Source organism: Psammomys obesus, unplaced genomic scaffold (assembly GCF_907164565.1).
Source record: "Psammomys obesus unplaced genomic scaffold, mPsaObe1.curated_primary_1811, whole genome shotgun sequence".
NCBI lineage: Eukaryota > Metazoa > Chordata > Mammalia > Rodentia > Muridae > Psammomys > Psammomys obesus.
In genome coordinates, this window is record NW_026596064.1 from 578,291 (window position 1) to 595,271 (window position 16,981).

Here is a 16,981-nt window from a genome sequence, read left to right on the forward strand (position 1 = left end):
TTATTAATCTCTTCATACTTTTTCTTTATTTCTTACAAATTATTTAATATCTACTATAAATTAATAGTATAATCTTATTAACCTCTTCATACTTTTTCAATACAAATATGATTTAATGTCTTCTATGAATTAATAGTATAGTTTGTCAACAAAACACGTGTGTTTTGCAGTTACTCTGGCCATGATGACACACCACAACCAAAGCAATGGGGGAAGGAAGGGTTTATTTGGCTTATACTTCCACATCATTCTTCATTGCTGGAGAAACTCGGGACAGAAACTCAAACAGGGCAGGAACCTGAAGGCAGAAGTCTGAATGCTGCTTACTGGCTTGCTCACCATGGCTTGCTCACCATGGCTTGCTCAATCTGCTTTTTTATTGAACCCAGGAATCATTAGCCCAGGAATGGCACCATTCACAATGCTCTCGACCCTTCCCTATCAAACACCAGTTAAGAAAATTCCCTACAGGCTTGCCTACAGCCCAGTCTTACTGATACATTTTCTCAATTGAGGGTCCCTCCTCTCAAATGACTCTAGTTTTTGTCAAGTTGACATAAAAATACCCAGCATAATTGATCACTTGTTGACCCACAAACACATCACATAAAGCCACAGCTTTTTCTTTCTTGATCATCCCCAAGATCACACATTAATATAAACATCACAGTGTAAGATATTTTGCAAACTTAACGTTTCACAAATTCAAGCGCTTTAAAAATTTAGTCTCTTTAAAAAATTCAATGTCTCCTTTAAAAATCCATTTTTTTTTAAATAAAAAGTCTCTCAACTCTGAGCTCCTTCCTATAAAACCAAAAATAAGTTAAATGCTTTCCTGGAGAGGTTAGAACCAGATCACAGTCACAATTAGACCAAAACAAAATCAAACTCGAACAGTGTAAATCACACAGTGTCCTATATCTGAGATTCACTCACAACCTTCTGGGCTCCTCCAAAGGGCCTGGGTCACTTCCCAGGCCCCATCCTCTGCAACACACATGCTTTGTCTTCTAGGCTCAGACTGGCTCCAGGAGTCTTCTACGGAAACCGGGCAGCACTTTCACCATAACCTCTCCTGTGCTCTCTTCATGGTGCAAAGCTTCAACTTTCTACATGACCTCTTCAGTCCTGGGGTTTCCACCGCTGCTGGAGCTGCACCTTCACCATTGCCCTGCCTTGATCTAGCACCAGTGCCAAGCTTCAGCTGCTCTGCATGACTCCTTCATGCCTTCAAAACCTGTACCATCTGGGGGATGCTTACACCTGACCCAGTTTGTACGACCTTGGCCACTTCTGAACACAGCTTGCAGACTCTAGGGCAACACTTTCTACAGTTTCACCTCAGTGATGCTGGCCTCTTCTTAATCCCTAATTTCTCAACTCCAGCTGACCAGCATCAATTATCCCAGCAAAGGAAAGGATTCACTTTAGTGGTTCTTGTATCTTGTTAATCACAAGAAGAATCACAAGAATTAATTCTTCAGCCCCAGCTAAGCAGAACCAGAGATTCTTAACTTAAAATACATAATGGCCATGAGAGAGTCTTTTAGTGACTCTCAAACTTCCCTCTTTCACAAGCCAGCCTCCATTCTCTGCATTTCTTATCTCTCAAGCTCCTACAGAACAACCAGTGAGCTCTCAACACTCCATGTTGAGAGCCCAAAGTTCCAAGTCCTTCCACAACCTACCCAAAAACATCGTCAGACTTGTCAAAGTCCCTACGGTACCAATGTATCTTAGGGTTACTGTTGCTGCAGTGAAACACCATGACCAAAAGTGACTTGGAAAGAAAAGAGTTCATTTGAATTACACTTACGTGTTAGTGTTCATCATCAAAGGAAGTCAGAACAAAACCTCTTACGAGGGCAGAAACCTGGGAGCAGGTACTAATGCTGCGGCCATGGAGGAGTGCTGCTTACTGGCTTGCTCTTCATGGCTTGTTCAGCCTGCTCTCTTACAGATCTCAAGACCACCAGCCCAAGGGTGGCCTCACCTACAATAGAGTGAGCCTCTCCCATCAATCACTAATTTTAAAAATGCTCAATAGGCTTGCCTATAGCATGATTTCATTGGGGCATTCTTCTACTTGGGACTCTTTTTTCAAACTTGTGTCAAGTTGACATAAAACTATCCAGCAAAACATATAGCTAAGACTTTTACAATTATAAAAATAAATATGTGTTGCAAGATAAAAAAAATTCCAAAAGATAAATTCATTTATGGAAAACAATAGAATATATCATTACCAAGTGGACAATGATATGGAGGACACACCACTAACATTTTACATTCAGAAATCTTCAGATTGGGCCGTTCACCCTAACTCAAGAAATGTGTTTTATTTACTTGTTTTAACTTACTGTTTTTATATGTGCATGTGTGATGTCTGTATTGTGGATACATGACTGTTCAAGTCTGCACATGCTGGCAAGGAGCACACATTTGAAGATCAGAGGACTGTCTTGAGTGTTAGCACTTACCTTCCTCAAGGCCTCATAGGATCTCTCATTAGGGCACACAAAAATGCTGGCTCACAAGTGCTTGAATTCTCCAGCCTCTGCCTCTAACTTTTCCTTAAGCATGATAAGAATTACAGATACCCACTGTAGCATCCAGCAAATGGGATGTAACTCCAATCTTCCTCATACACAAACACACACACACACACACACACACACACACACACCAAGAGCTTTGTTTACTGAACCACCTCCATAGCTTCAGGGATACATTAAGAGCAATTTTACCTAATATAATATAACTATCCCACATACAATGGCAAATGTTTTGTATATTTAATAACAGATGGCAAAATCCTTTGGTTAGTCTTTTAGTGTCTCATAATTGTAATGTAAGAATATAGATTTACATTTAACCACCAATGGTATCTCAGTTGGCATTAAATAGTGTAATATATGTGTATATACATATGTAAACATCTCCTTAACAAAATACAATAGAAACACTTCTAGTGATGATCCTTCTTTCTAAAACTAGTTACCTGGCCTTGCCTGGTATTTATAATCATTTTCCTCTACTACCTATTTTGTATTTCCCTCATTATCAGCAGTTAATTCAGCAGGGTTTGGTTCTTCTACTGGAGGAATGACCCATTTCTGAAAGACCTGGATTAGGTTGTATTTTTCACATTGACTTTAAATACAGATCTCCTGCATTCATACATAATCTTTCTTACCTCCATTGCAGAGAAGCAATACCATTTCTTCCTTGGTAATCTGAATCAATCAGATTACCCTTCCTAACACTGCTATTTTTTTCTTAGCCTTTGGCTTAAGGGCATCAGCAGCCCAAATTGACCAAGGAGATGTCTGAGCTTCCAGTTCAATGGAATGTTTGTTGTGTCTTCTGGCAGGAGTGTGTCCCACTCTGAAACCAAACCTAACTCAACAGAACTAAAGTTTGTGGGAACAGGAAGCAAAAATTTCTACCACTTGATTCCTGGATCCTGGCTGTGGGAAAACTGTACCATATATTGGACCTGACTCAAAGCATATACCACCTCTGGATTTGAGAGGTCCAGCCTTCCACATTACTGTCACCTACTTGGCACTGTAACTGTGCCTTCAGTAGGCCATCCACTATTGATCAAGCCAAGCTGCTTCAGATGATGGAGAACATAATAAGACCAGTGGATCTAAGAACATGGACCTAATGTCATTCTTTTCTGGCTGTGAACTAAGTTCCTTAGTCAAAAGCAATGTGTGTGGAACACCATGATGGTGGATAAGGCATTCTGTAAGTCCATCGATGGTAGTTTTGCCAGAAGGAAAGGCAAATTCATAACCAGCTGTTATATCTTCCTCAATAAGATCAAAGTGTTGCTCTCTGCATGGAATAAAGCATTCTAATATAGTCATTCTATGACCAGGTTGCTGGCTGGACTCTCCAGGAAATGGTGCCATATTGGGGGCACAGTATTGCTCTCCGCTGCTGGCAGATCTGGCACTTAGCAGCTCTATCTAGGTAAGTCTTGGTGACTGAAGAGAAAGTACATGGTATGGAGCCCATTAATAATCTCCATCTCTGCTACCATGGCTACTCTGTTATGATCAAAGATAGGGAGAGCCAGAGAAAGATGTTGACTGTCTACAGATCTCTAGAACCCATCCTTTGATGAAGTCTCCTTTTGTAAGCCTTCACCAAAGCAGCACCAGGAGTGTGTACTGCTGTGACTGACCTGATCATGCTGGTTTTTGGAGGACTGTAGAGGGCTTTGAGACTCAGTACCAGAAAAGCAGTGGAGTGCTGTAAGCAGCAGGAACTTGGAAGACAGTGCTGAGAGCAGTGTACATCATGCAAGCCCCACTTGAGAAGTTTGAGAGGGAACAGTACATTAGCAACTAGGTGAGAGAGGCTATTCTTGTGATATTTTGGCAAAGAATGTGGCTGTTTTATGCCCTGTTTTAAGAACTTGCCTGAGGCTGATTTCTTTAGCTTAGGGAAAATTCAAAAGAGCGTAATGTTGACTCTGTTACACGATCATTAGTTGTTACTTCTCTAAGTCCGCAATGAAAAAAAGAGCAAAAAAGATGGAAAGAGACACAAATGTCCTGTTTGAAGAAAGGGGCACTGTTTCAGCCAAGGACAAAAAAGGATAAGGAGATTAAGGGAGGCCTGATCTATGGTGGCATACAGGAAAGGGTGCCCTCAGGCAAGACCCCAGCCAGCCGGCATTCCAGCTTGTGAAAGGAAAATGTGTAAAGAAGGTTCTGCTTCAACAAAAACACAACAAAGAACAGCTGCTGCAACTGTAATTCAAGGGGCCAGTGTCCATCCCAAGACAGCCAAACTCGGCAGTCATCTACATAGTGCTGGCTTTAGAGTCACAAAGAATACATGAGTAAAAGCACTGTGACACTCTTCATCAGTGCTTTAAGAGACCCATGAGGCCATGTGTGTGGCAAGGCCATTCTTGCCTGGAGTCCCTGAGAGGTCATTTCTCTAAAAGTAGAGTCTGGATTGAGTTGACGACCCCAAGGTGTAGGAGATGCCAGAGCTTCTGGATCTGTCAAGGAAAAGAGCACAAAGACAGTGGAACCAGTCCAAGAGAATGACCCATAGTTACAGATGTTTCCATACTTAATCCCCAGTTGGTGACATTGTTTGGAAGGTTTAATAGGTGGAGCCTTATTGGAGGAATTATGTCACTAGAGGCAGGCTTTGAAAGTTTAAAGAAACGGCAGAAACCATTTTGAGTTTACTTTCTCTGTTTCCTGCTTCAGGTTAAAGATGTTCCAGCCACTGTGAATACTGATGGACTCTTACTTGTCTGGAACCACAGCCCAAATAAATCCTTTCTCCCATAAGTGGCCTTGGTTATGGTGTCACAGCAATAGAAAATCAGATTAATATAGAAGTGAAATGGTGTAGCTATGCATGTGCTACCACTAGACCAGACTTACGATAGGGATTTTGTGTATAAGGAATGTGTGTGTGTGTGTGTGTGTGTGTGTGTGTGTGTGTGTGTGTGTTTCAGTAGCTTTTCCTTTATATTTTTGGCCTTTACCTCTTCAGCATAGGCTTTCTGAGCTACATACAATTCATATACCGTTCACCAAAGACAGCATTAAATTTATGTAGATTATATATTTTGTGAACTAAGAACCTTTAAAAATATTAAAAACAATAATCCATTTCATATTAACATTAGTTTATATTTAATATTTTATTGATAATAAATACACTTTTTGAAAAAATGAACACTGCTATTAGGAATTGGTTTATAATCTGTTGTTTTCTGTTCCACACGTTACTTTCATGAGATAGTTGGTTTCATTCTTGGGAACAGAACAAAGGTTACTAGATGGGTACTACAGTTTTATGTAGAAAAAAAAGAGAGATACTACTTCAAACAGGGTACCTCATACACATATACCCCCAAGGATCTTCCTTCTTACCTGGGAGAAGAAAGGTTTTCTCTGTTAGGCTGCTCTGGCTAAGGGCCACTCCTATATTCATTGTGATTTCTTTCACATATTATTCATTCTAAGATTAATGAGATTTTATAATTTGGAGTCCACTTAATATATATCATTTTTTCTTAATTATTTTATTTTATTTCCTTGAGCAAGATGGCAAGTTCTTCATCTTGTTTTAGTTTGGGGGTTTTGTTGTTGTTGTTGTTTGGTTGGCTGGTTTGGTTTGGTTGGTTGGTTGGTTGGTGGAGTCAGAGGGTCTTATATAGAGAATTATATCATCTGTTAATAAGAATACTTCTTTCCTATTTGTATCCCCCTTGTTTCCTTCACATTTCATATTGTTGTAACAGAATCTTCAAGAATTGTATTAAACATAAATGGAGAGCATAGACCCTCTTATCTCTTTCCTAATTTTAGTATGGATGTTTCAAATTTATCTCCACTTAGCATGATATTGGCTATAGATTTGTATTACATAGTCTTTTTTTAGGCTGACATATTTTCCCTTCATACCTAGTCTCTCTATGACTTTTATCATGAAAGAATGAAGAATTTTGTCACAGAATTTTCTGTCTATTGGGATTATCATATGATTTTTGTGTTTGAGTAGTATTAGCTTTTTTAAGTTCTCGTATAATTATTCAATGAATCCATCTTGCCCTAGATTTTTTAATCGACAGATATTTTATTACTGCTTTATGCTAAGTGCTAGTTGTAAGTCTTCTTATTTCATCTTGAATTAATTTGAATATGTGGTATACAGCTAGAAATTTATTATTCATTTTAGATTTTTTGTATTTCTGTATTTTTGTATTTCTGTATTCCAATTTTATGGAATACAGTTTCTTTCTGTGTCTTCCCCTGAGACACTTGTTCTTGTACTAACTACAAGAACACTCACTATCCAATCAATGCCAAGACACTCCTGGCCAGTCCCCTTCTCTGCTACCTGGTGTGATACACCTAGATTCCTTACCCCAGGTCAGTTCTGGGCCCTCGCGCTGTGTCTTTCTGGAGTTTTGTAACTCCTTGCTCCTTTATGGCTTGCCCTCTGTCTGTCCTGGCATTCTTCCTGAATGTGAATTTTCTACATTGAACCTTAGAATTCCTGGAGCCTCTGTAACTTAACCTGAGCCAGCCCACTGATTTTCCTGGGTCTGAACTTATTCCCTATGTTTTGATTCCTCTTCAGTGCTTCTCTTTATGGAATTCCATATTCAAATCATACATTATCTTTATCATTTTCATCCACATCATGTTTGTGTTTTCTTGCATATCACTCAGGCATTTATTCTCTTTGAATCCATTCTTTAAGTTCATTGAGCTGTTTCTTGTCTTCTTTAAATTCTTTGAATTCTTTGATGAAAGTTTATGATTTTTTTCTTTTAAATTAATCATGTGACCTGGGATTCATCTAGATAATTCTCATTGGCAAACATTTCTGTAATACTAGTGGATTTTGTTGGGGAGAGAGATGAGATAAACAATGTCTTGATTGTTTATGTTTATATTTTGCGATGAGATCTGAGCATGTATATTTCTTTTGTTAGTTCTGTGTCTGATATAGATAGAACATGTTGGCATAGAAGAGATGATGTACAGGTCAGGTTGGCCAAGAGGTTAGATATGACTTAGGGGGAATGAAGGTAGGTGTAGACAAGAGACTGGGCTGGTGTACAGGGTGTGCATCCTGGTTCAAGCCTGGAGTTTAGGGGTAGAAGTAGCCCTTGGGATGGGTGCATCAAGGAGAGGATCACATGTACTCATCAGGCTTGACCCTGGAGATGGCAGGACACAATCTGTCAGGGTGAAGAGGTTGGATGTGGAGTGGTAGGGGGCTGTAGTTTGGGGACCAGCAGGGCAGTTCCTGGTAGAAGACTAGAGGATGGTGGTGGTGCAGGCAAGTTGAGGCACTGGATGTGGGACCTGGCCGAGAGTATAAGGCAGGCTCACCCAGGAGACTCCAGACAAGTATGTTAGAAATGTTTTGAACTGTGAGCAGAGCTTAAAACTATGGGCAGATCTTGAGTTTGTCATGAAATATATCTATTATATAGTTAGATGTAAATATACATACTATAAATAAAGATACAAATATGGTCTTTAAGACCATGGAAATACATTTCTAATAAGTCAATATATAGAAGTAACTACTAGGACCAGAATTCAAATTCAAACCAACTCAGTGTTTTCACTACACCACTAAAGCTCTTTCTTTATAATTTTTATATAAATCTGAACTATTTAAAATGACAGTTAGGGCCATATTATATCCCTTTATAGTTTTGCATCTATGATTTTTCCTATGCTTGAATTACCCCCATGAACATTTAACGAGGGATTTCATGAAAAGTGACCACTGATATTAACAAAACTTCCTCTCATTGTAAAACATGCTTCATATTAAAAATGGAAATTATTCTCTTTCCAACTTCATTCTCTAATTAATTGTGGAATTGACTGTAAAGAGTCTTGTGTCACAAAAGCATAGCAGTGAAAAGCACAATGATTCATAGAATAATCAGAACTTTGAAACATTCTACACTGATATACAGGTTTTGTATTCATGAGGTGCCCTCTTGGGCTTGCAAAAATGCCTTGGTGCAGACTCAGTTGTGTCATTCTGTGCTGCTGCTGCTGCTTCTGCTGTGGTTGCTGCTGCTGCATACTGGATAGGTGGATGGGGACTAGAAGGGGACTTCTGTCCCCATCAAGGTTAATGTACTTGTCCATGTATTAAGAGCCTCTTGGGTGGTGTATGGGGCCATTTTAAAAAGAGCCTGCAGAAAGAAACCTATCATGTATACCAATGTTTTTATAAGGCTCACAGGAACTACATATGTTCTAATATAACAGCTTTTATAGTATCACACAAGGTAGATGGATGCCCCTCCCCCCACTTTCCTTCCCACCCTGGCTCTAGCTTTCTTGAACTCACAATACTGTGGCTGAGGTAGGCCTTGTATTTTTGGTGTTTTTGATTCTTCTGCCTCAATCTCCCAAATTTCAGATTTTAGATTTAGATTTTAGATCTCAGGCTTACCACCAGGCCTACCTATTGAATTTTAAATTCTAGTCAGTCTACTAAACTGAGTTCACAATCACTGTTGTGAACAATAATTTGATACATTCTTACCAAATGAAAAAGACATAAAGTTGGATGAGAGTAAAAACCCTGACTGAAGATTCTTGAGTAATTTATAACTTAATAATAGTTTGGGGACATTTGCAGTCATGGACAGCACTGAATACTATCTCCAACACTGTGTTTCTTCCTTACGAGCATACTTATGACATTTGCTGGCTATTTGAATTTCTTCTTTGGAAATATATCTATCAAAATCTTTTAAAAATATAATAGTTTTGGGCAAGAATTATGTAGCTTAGCTGTCTTATCTTTAAAATAGCACCTTCATGTCATTGGACTGGTACAGTGGATTAGAGGTAATGTGTTAAAATGCTTTGTACAAGGAAAAGTTCAAAGGGTAAACATTGCGGCTTCTCTTTAACACCTACCTTGTGAGGATAAAGTGAAATGCTGCCAAATGCTCAGCAGGCACAAGACAGTAGCTGCTTATATTTCTCACTATTTCAGATATTTCAGTCTTCTGGACAGGGTGAAAGATGAATCAAAATGCCCATGAAAATTCCATCTGCTTACAATATAAAACACCACAATGGGTACCATTAATTTTGAGATTAAAATTGAACAGCAGATGCATGGGGAAACTTTGAATTTCCTAAAGTTGTTCAGAGGAAGAGAGTATACTTCAGTAAAAGCTTGCTTATTTAGTAGAGCAAGAAAACTGGCCACAGACAAACCACAGGTGATGCTTGCTTTCTCTGGTAGCTGTTCTTAAGCTCCTCTGCATCATGAAATGATACTGCCCCAAAGCACAGCAACAGTACTTCCTTGTGAAATCCTATGTACGTCTCTCCAGTCATCTAACTTAGAGTTGCTTCTAGGGTACACAGAAGGAGGACAGGATGTTCAGCCAACTGGTGTTACAAGAGGGAAGCAGTTCATAAATAACCCCCTGTAAGAGGCCAGAGAGGTAGGATGGGAGCCTTTAGGTCATTTTGTCCTCAGGAAAAAAGGATAGCCGAGAGGGTGGGCTGGGACAGCTCTGCACAGTCATTTCCCTCAACCCCAACTCCACCACAGCCTCTTTCCTGTTTGAAGGAGACACCAAACCAGGGACAGCTTCAGCAGCACAGCCAAATATTGTTTCCTATGTCTTCTCAACAGGCTTATAAAATTTGAACGTTCTGTCTCTCCTATATATGGAAGAAATATATGATTTAAAATAAAACAAAAACAATTTTTTTAAAAATAAAAAAGATATGTCCTAGCCTGACAGAATTTTGTAAAGTCTTTTATTTTAATTTATATGAAGAACCTATCATTTTTTTAAATGTATATTTTGAAAACTATCAGTAGCTAACTTTCAGTTGGTTATTAAAATCAGTTTCCTTCCCTAAAAAAGAAATATTAAACTTTAATGAATAAAATTAGTTTCTCCTTCTTGCTCAGTAACATTACTGTACGATGCTAGGAATGTGTAGAAAACACTCTCAGCTGTAGCTCAATGGTACAGGCTAGCTTAAGGTAAAATAACTGTCCATACTATATTTTTTATTGAAAAAATGTATATACAATATAATCCTCCCAGATCCTCTGTACCTTCCTACCTACTGAACTCCAGGTCCTTTCTTTCTCTCTTTAGAAAGCAAACAAATGTGGAGAAGAGCTCCCGAGCCTCACCAGGAAGCTTTGTACAACTGACATTCACTTGCAAGGGAAAACTTATTATTGCTTATATTATTGTCATTCCTAAAAACAGGAGCAACTACAACTAATTCTTTGCTCCAGGTCCAAACAATGGTAATTGAATGCGAAAGCCTAAGCATTTTCTTGCACTTGTAATCAAACTATCACCCATGTAAAGAAACTATGAAAATAAGAAATAAGATGGAAAGGTAGGTTGAGTAAGAAGCTTTGAACAATTATTAGATTTTCCTCTTCCAAGTGGTACACATGGGAGGATAGTGAGGAAGAAAAGAAGAGGCCTCTACATGTCAGCTCATTTCCACCACTGTGAGAAAATACCCAAGATAATCCATTTAAAAGAAGACAAAGATCAGAGTGTACTAGCGCACACCTATCGTCCAGTATGGGAGGCTGAGGCAGGAGTATGAGGCATGTTAGGACTGTGCAGCAAAGTTACACAGCGGTTACAAAGTTACACAAATCATGCCACATGACTGGTTCCATGTGGGAGGTTTATTAGGGAAGTGGGAAGGGGTCACAGAGACCATTTCTAGGCAGGGCAGGAGAGAGAGAGATTGGAGGTGGTATGAGTTCTCTTATAAGGTGACCCAGAGCATGTGCAAGTGGATTCAGGTGATCTGTAGGTTCACAGATGCCTGATACCCTGTTTGCCAGGTCTCTTGGGGCTGGCCATAGAGATGCTTAGAGACCAAATAATTAAAAATCAGTGGGTATTGTTTTAAAGTTTAAAGCACAAGCAAGAACAGAGGCCAGCAAATGGAAATATGTCCAGCCACCATAGGGGAAGAACTAGCCTTAATGCCCTGAGGGGAAGAACTAGCCCTACTGCATTCTTTCCTGCCCACTAGAGATACAGTTGCTAGGAAACCAGCCCCTCTCCCCTAGGGCAACCAAAACAAGGGAAGGTAGACAATTAACGGTTTGGGGGCCTTCCTATAGCCAATCAGTTTAAAATGCAACATCCCTTTTCTGTTTCAACCAATAGATGCTTGCCAGGCAGAAATCCCCTGCTTTGGGAACACTGGGAGGGACCGGACTCTTTAAATCACCCAAATAAGCTGAATGCGAGGCTCTCAGCTCAGACGGCTTCTGTGGTGAGGGTGTGTGAGCCCAAGCTGTAGCTTGTAATGAAAAGATCCTCATTTCTAACCGTAGAGATGCCTGCTTATGGATACCAACAAGGCCGGCCTAAATTATATAGAGAAATCCTGTTAAAGGAGGTTGAGGAGCGAAGGGTGAGCTCAGAAAGAGGAGGAGGAGGGACAGGAGGAGGAAGATCCTCCTTACACTGCCAGAATTGCTGGCAGGAGTGGGGGTGGAGGGGTTGGGGAGGTGGGAGAGTTGAAGGTGGAGTCTTGGGATGGGGTTGTGGCAACATCATCTCTTTCTCCTCCAGCTACATCTTTCTTTTGCTCTCTCTCTCTCCCCTCTCCTTTCCTCTCCTCTTTAATTTCTCTCCTTTCTCTCACAGCACTTTCAATGGTCTTCTTGCTCTCTCAGGCTCGGTGTAGAAACTTCTCAGTGCATCTGTTTTGAGAGCAGATTCCCAGCTGACTAGTTAGCGATATTAGTTCCCTTTAAACAGTCCACGCTGGCCTTCCTTGTTGGAGACAAGCCCTAAGAAATTTCTGACCTTTTCTCATTCCCCCCACCCTGCTGCACCTGGTTGACCAACATCCTGCTTGACAGTTGCAGAAAGGTGCTAACTGTACCTTGACTTCCCGAGATAACTGCAAAGTGTTCCAGGCCCCGGGCCAAGAAGATTCTGTAGCTTGCACCCTGCCCCTCCCTGAGTGTTCTACACTGTGCTCCTCCCTCGCCCCGCCCCTATCTAAGGTTGGCCTTAAAAGCCTGCTCCGGTTCAATAAAATTTGACTCTTGACAAGTGCACATTTGCTTGAGTCCGTTCTTCTCTCTCGCCCATTTTTCTTTCAGGCATGATCCTCTTTGGAGACCCCACGAATTACTAGTCCCGCAGGCGGGTACACTTCCTTTTCCAACTTTCCATTTGCTTGGGCCACTGCTGAAGGATTCATTGGAAAACTGGGCAATGACGCTGTGTTTCCAAAGACAAGTAGGCAGTATCCCTTGTACTGTTAGAAACCTGTTCAAGCAGACCCTTCCTAGCACTGGTCCCAGTGAGCTTCAGCAGGGGAGTGGGGTGAGGGTTCCAGGGGGAAAGTCAGGGGAAAGGACTCTGTGGAGATATTTAGTAGATGAAGGGAAGATTTGAAGAACAGGAATAATTCAGCCTAAGATTTTGAGAAATGGGGAATGATTTGAGAAACAGAAAAGAATAGGTATCGAATGCATAATTTGTCTATATTATATTTTCCACAGAGATCCTCATACCTAAGGTCTTAATGTTCCCATTAGAAATTATGTTGTTAGAAATTATGTTGTTAGAAATTACTTCAGTTTTCTTGCTGTTTAAATAATTCTTGATGGGTTAGACTAATCCTCAAAGCTACTTGTGATATTTTTGTCGTCTTAAACAATTGACTGCATTTTTTAACAATTATATCTAAGTCTGTAATTCTTCTGTTTAAAATATCGTGATGTGTGCTGGCCAAATGATTCTACCACTCTTCTTATTTGTCTCCCTCAAGGAAAATACAGTCTCAGAGCTTCATGTAATCGCCATTTCTTGTCTCCCTGTAAGCTCAGCAGGCAGCTCATCAGTCACATATAATCACTTCTGTGTTAATCTACACCGACCTAAGAGTTCCAAGTCCAGTTTGCTCTGCCTCCCTTTCTCCTAAGTTATCAGAGCCTGTGAACATGACCTGCAGTGCTGTGTTGTCTCAGTGTGGGTCTTTGTATCAGATGCACTCTTGTCACCATGCATGGAAGTTAATTCAGATTCCTGAATTCCACTCTTTAATTGGTATCTCTCGTGGCCCCTGGTGGAACCCAGGAATCTCAGGGCTCTGGCATGTTCTGAGAACTCGTCAACAAGCTTGTCTGGGACAGCTTCCAGGATTCACTGGCTGTTCAGCTAACTGTGACACTGAGCACATCATGACACACTTACATTATGGCTATGATTTCCACATTTCTTATGTTTTATTGAATATTTTCACACAGCAGATGCCTACCTAGCACACCACAATCAAAACCAGCTTTCTGATCTTCTGATTGTTTCTGTGTTTCTGATCTTCTGAATTTCCTGTATAGCAGAACTTCAGGGGCTCCCCTCTTGTTAGGAGCATAAGTGAAACAATTTTGTCTACCTTAAAAACCACTTCTTGTGACTTTAGACTAATGCAATGCCTATAAGATAAGTGCTTGCCACAAGGCAGCTCTGATAAGAGCTAGGCCTGAGAAGCAAGCCCTGATATACTAATGGACCCAACTACACAGCTGCTCACACAGAGCCAAACCCAAACAAGTCAGACCACAGCCTTCAAGCCACTCTAATAAATCCCATTTAGAGAGACAGAGAGCAAGAGAGAGAGAGACAAAGAGAGAGAGGTATTAAATAGATAGATGCATTCTATTGGACAAATATAGGGGTCTAATCACTGTCAATAAGACAATGATGTAGACATACACAAACCAATTCTACATGTGCATACTTCTCAGAAAAATCACTAAATCAGGAAAATGAATCATGCATTCTTATCTTTACCTAAGAATGTAGCTGCTACATCTCCAAGAGGAGAAAGAAATATTTCTAAGACTTGGTCTGCCATAGAGAAATGCAGTTGATAGTTTTAGAAGCTTGCCCGCTAGGTATCCAAACTGTTTATAAGAATACAGGGTATTTCATTAGACAGTTAGAGCTGATCCATACGTTACTCACTGTGGAAGGAATGTTCCTTTTGAACGAAAACACCATTTTCCACTTCAGATTTCCAGGTTATACGCAACTGCATTAATTGTCATTTGTCTTCCTTTGGGATGAAATCTGTGTAACTCAGAATAGTAATATTTAAGTATTCTGGACACGAGGGTGAAATCAGATAAATGATGCATTCTAAAACTTTAGTGCTTTAAAACAGTTGTTTTCTTTTGTTCTCTTGAGCTCCACTAAAACACTTGAACAGGAAGATAGGGACCTTAGACTTTTTGAATATCTGTAGGAAAAAAAAAAAAAAAAACTTGTGTCTAGGCCTAGAAGCTCAGATCTGTAATCCCAGTTACTTAGAAGGCTAGAAAAGCAGATCGTAAGTTCAAGGCTTTTCTGGGCAACTGAGTGAAATTGTTTCAATAATAATAATAACATAATAATAAAAATACTGGAGGTGTATCTCAGTAATAAAGCACTTGCCTAGCATGTGTAAGGCCCTGAGTTCAAGCCCCAGTAACACACACACATGCACAAAGAAGGAGGAAGAGTAGGAGACAGGAGAAAAACATCTGTGTTTATTCTGTGTCTTGAAAAGCAATGTAAAAGAACTCTGAAGAGAACAACTAAAGTTTTTGTTTTTCATTTTAGGTGTATGAATGTGTTGCCTGCGTGTGTGTGTGTGTGTGTGTGTGTGTGTGTGTGTGTGTGTGTGTGTCATGTGCACGCAATGCCTGTGAAGACCAGAGAAGGTATAGGATTCCCTGGGACTGGGCTTACAGACAGTTGGGAGCCCCCAGACATGGGTGGTGGGAATCAAACCTGAGTCCCTTTTGAGAGAAGCAAGTGCTCTTAACCACTGAGGCTCTTTCCAGCCACACAAAAAAGATTCTCAAATTGGAGGAAAAAAAAAAGATTATAACTCTAAAGTGATTATTTCTAACTGGAAAAATTATAAGCAAGTAAAATGTTTGTGCTTATTTTTCTAAATTAGTTACAATGAATTTTTACCACACTTAGAATAGTGAAACAGTAATGTTTTTGAGCTAAAGATTTTTACTGTGTAGGACAGGAGTGGAAGGAGGATGTGTAGGCTCTGTGGTTAACTTTCTCCTCCCACTTCCTATGTTTCCTTTTTGATTCAAGTGCTTCAGTGGGGTTCAAAAGAACCTGTTTTGGATTTTCAACCTAATATGTCACGCTTCAGTACATACAGTGAAACATTCTCTTACCATGTGATGCCTAGATCTGCAGAAAACAGTAAGCTGGAATCCTCTCGGTGACAATAGAGAGAATTGGAGTTAGGAAAACAACAGCTGATCCTCTAGCAAGCTCAGCACTAGTGGCTGGCTGGGAGCCAGCTGCTTCTAATCCGCTTGTTTCTAGAATAACTGTATTTCATTGACATTAAAATCCCTTTGGCAGTGGAACGGTGGAAACTGCCTAGGTGCGAGTCCCAGCCCTGTGACAGAAACAGCTGGAGAAGGGAGCATGCTGACTCATGGCTCAACAACACGCTCCAGAAGCCAGCCACTTCGTATGCTGAGCAGAAACTGGCCTCGGAGGTTGGACCTGCAAGCCCCAAGGTTATCCCCGGCGCTCTCGGTATCTGTCACCCCTGCGCCACCGCCACCGGCACCAGCAGTCCCCAGGTCATAGGGACGCACAGATTTCTTGACATCATCTGAGATCTGCTGAATCTAATTCCCTGCAGTGGTGCACTGGGGAATCTGCAGTTACCACCAGTCACTCGGTGATTCTCACCAACATTGGAGACGGGTTGACTTCACAAATGCTGAGTCTGTTTCTGCTCCTGTGTCATTAAGCCATTAACACTTTCCCTGTAACTGTCTTGGGAACTAAATTGATGGCATAATTATACTCCTGGCAGGCACAGCATAGGTCTTCAGTGGACAGTGAGGTGTCGTAGTCCTATTTTTAAGTTCCTTACAAAGGATTCATACCTATTTAGATTATGAGGGGAATCACTTTGCAAACGCAGTGCCCTGTACCAGAAAGGGAATGAAGAAATATTCCCTAAGGGCCATACCAAAGATAAAAGGCTAAAATTTTATTTCCTGACTATAAATCTTCCTAGCAATATTTTACATCCTTGTAGATTTAGTTTATTACAAATTAAGAAACAGGAATCATCTCTTTCTAAGAAAAAAAAAAAAAAGTCTCTTCTTATTTTCCTTAGTAAGTTTCTTTAATATTCTGATCTCCTAGGCACCAAGTCTTCTTGAGACTTCCTTTTTAAAACACTCTGAGGCAGCTTCCTCAATGACAGTTTTCTAGTAGCAGGGATTTGCTCATTAATGTGGGATCCACTAGCCAGGAGCAGAGATGTCACAGGAGCATTAAAAATATAGCATCTCAGTTCCTACCATGGAACCAGAGTCAGCATTCAAAGACAATCCTCAAATGATTGATGTGGACATTACATGTGCAGACTAGTGG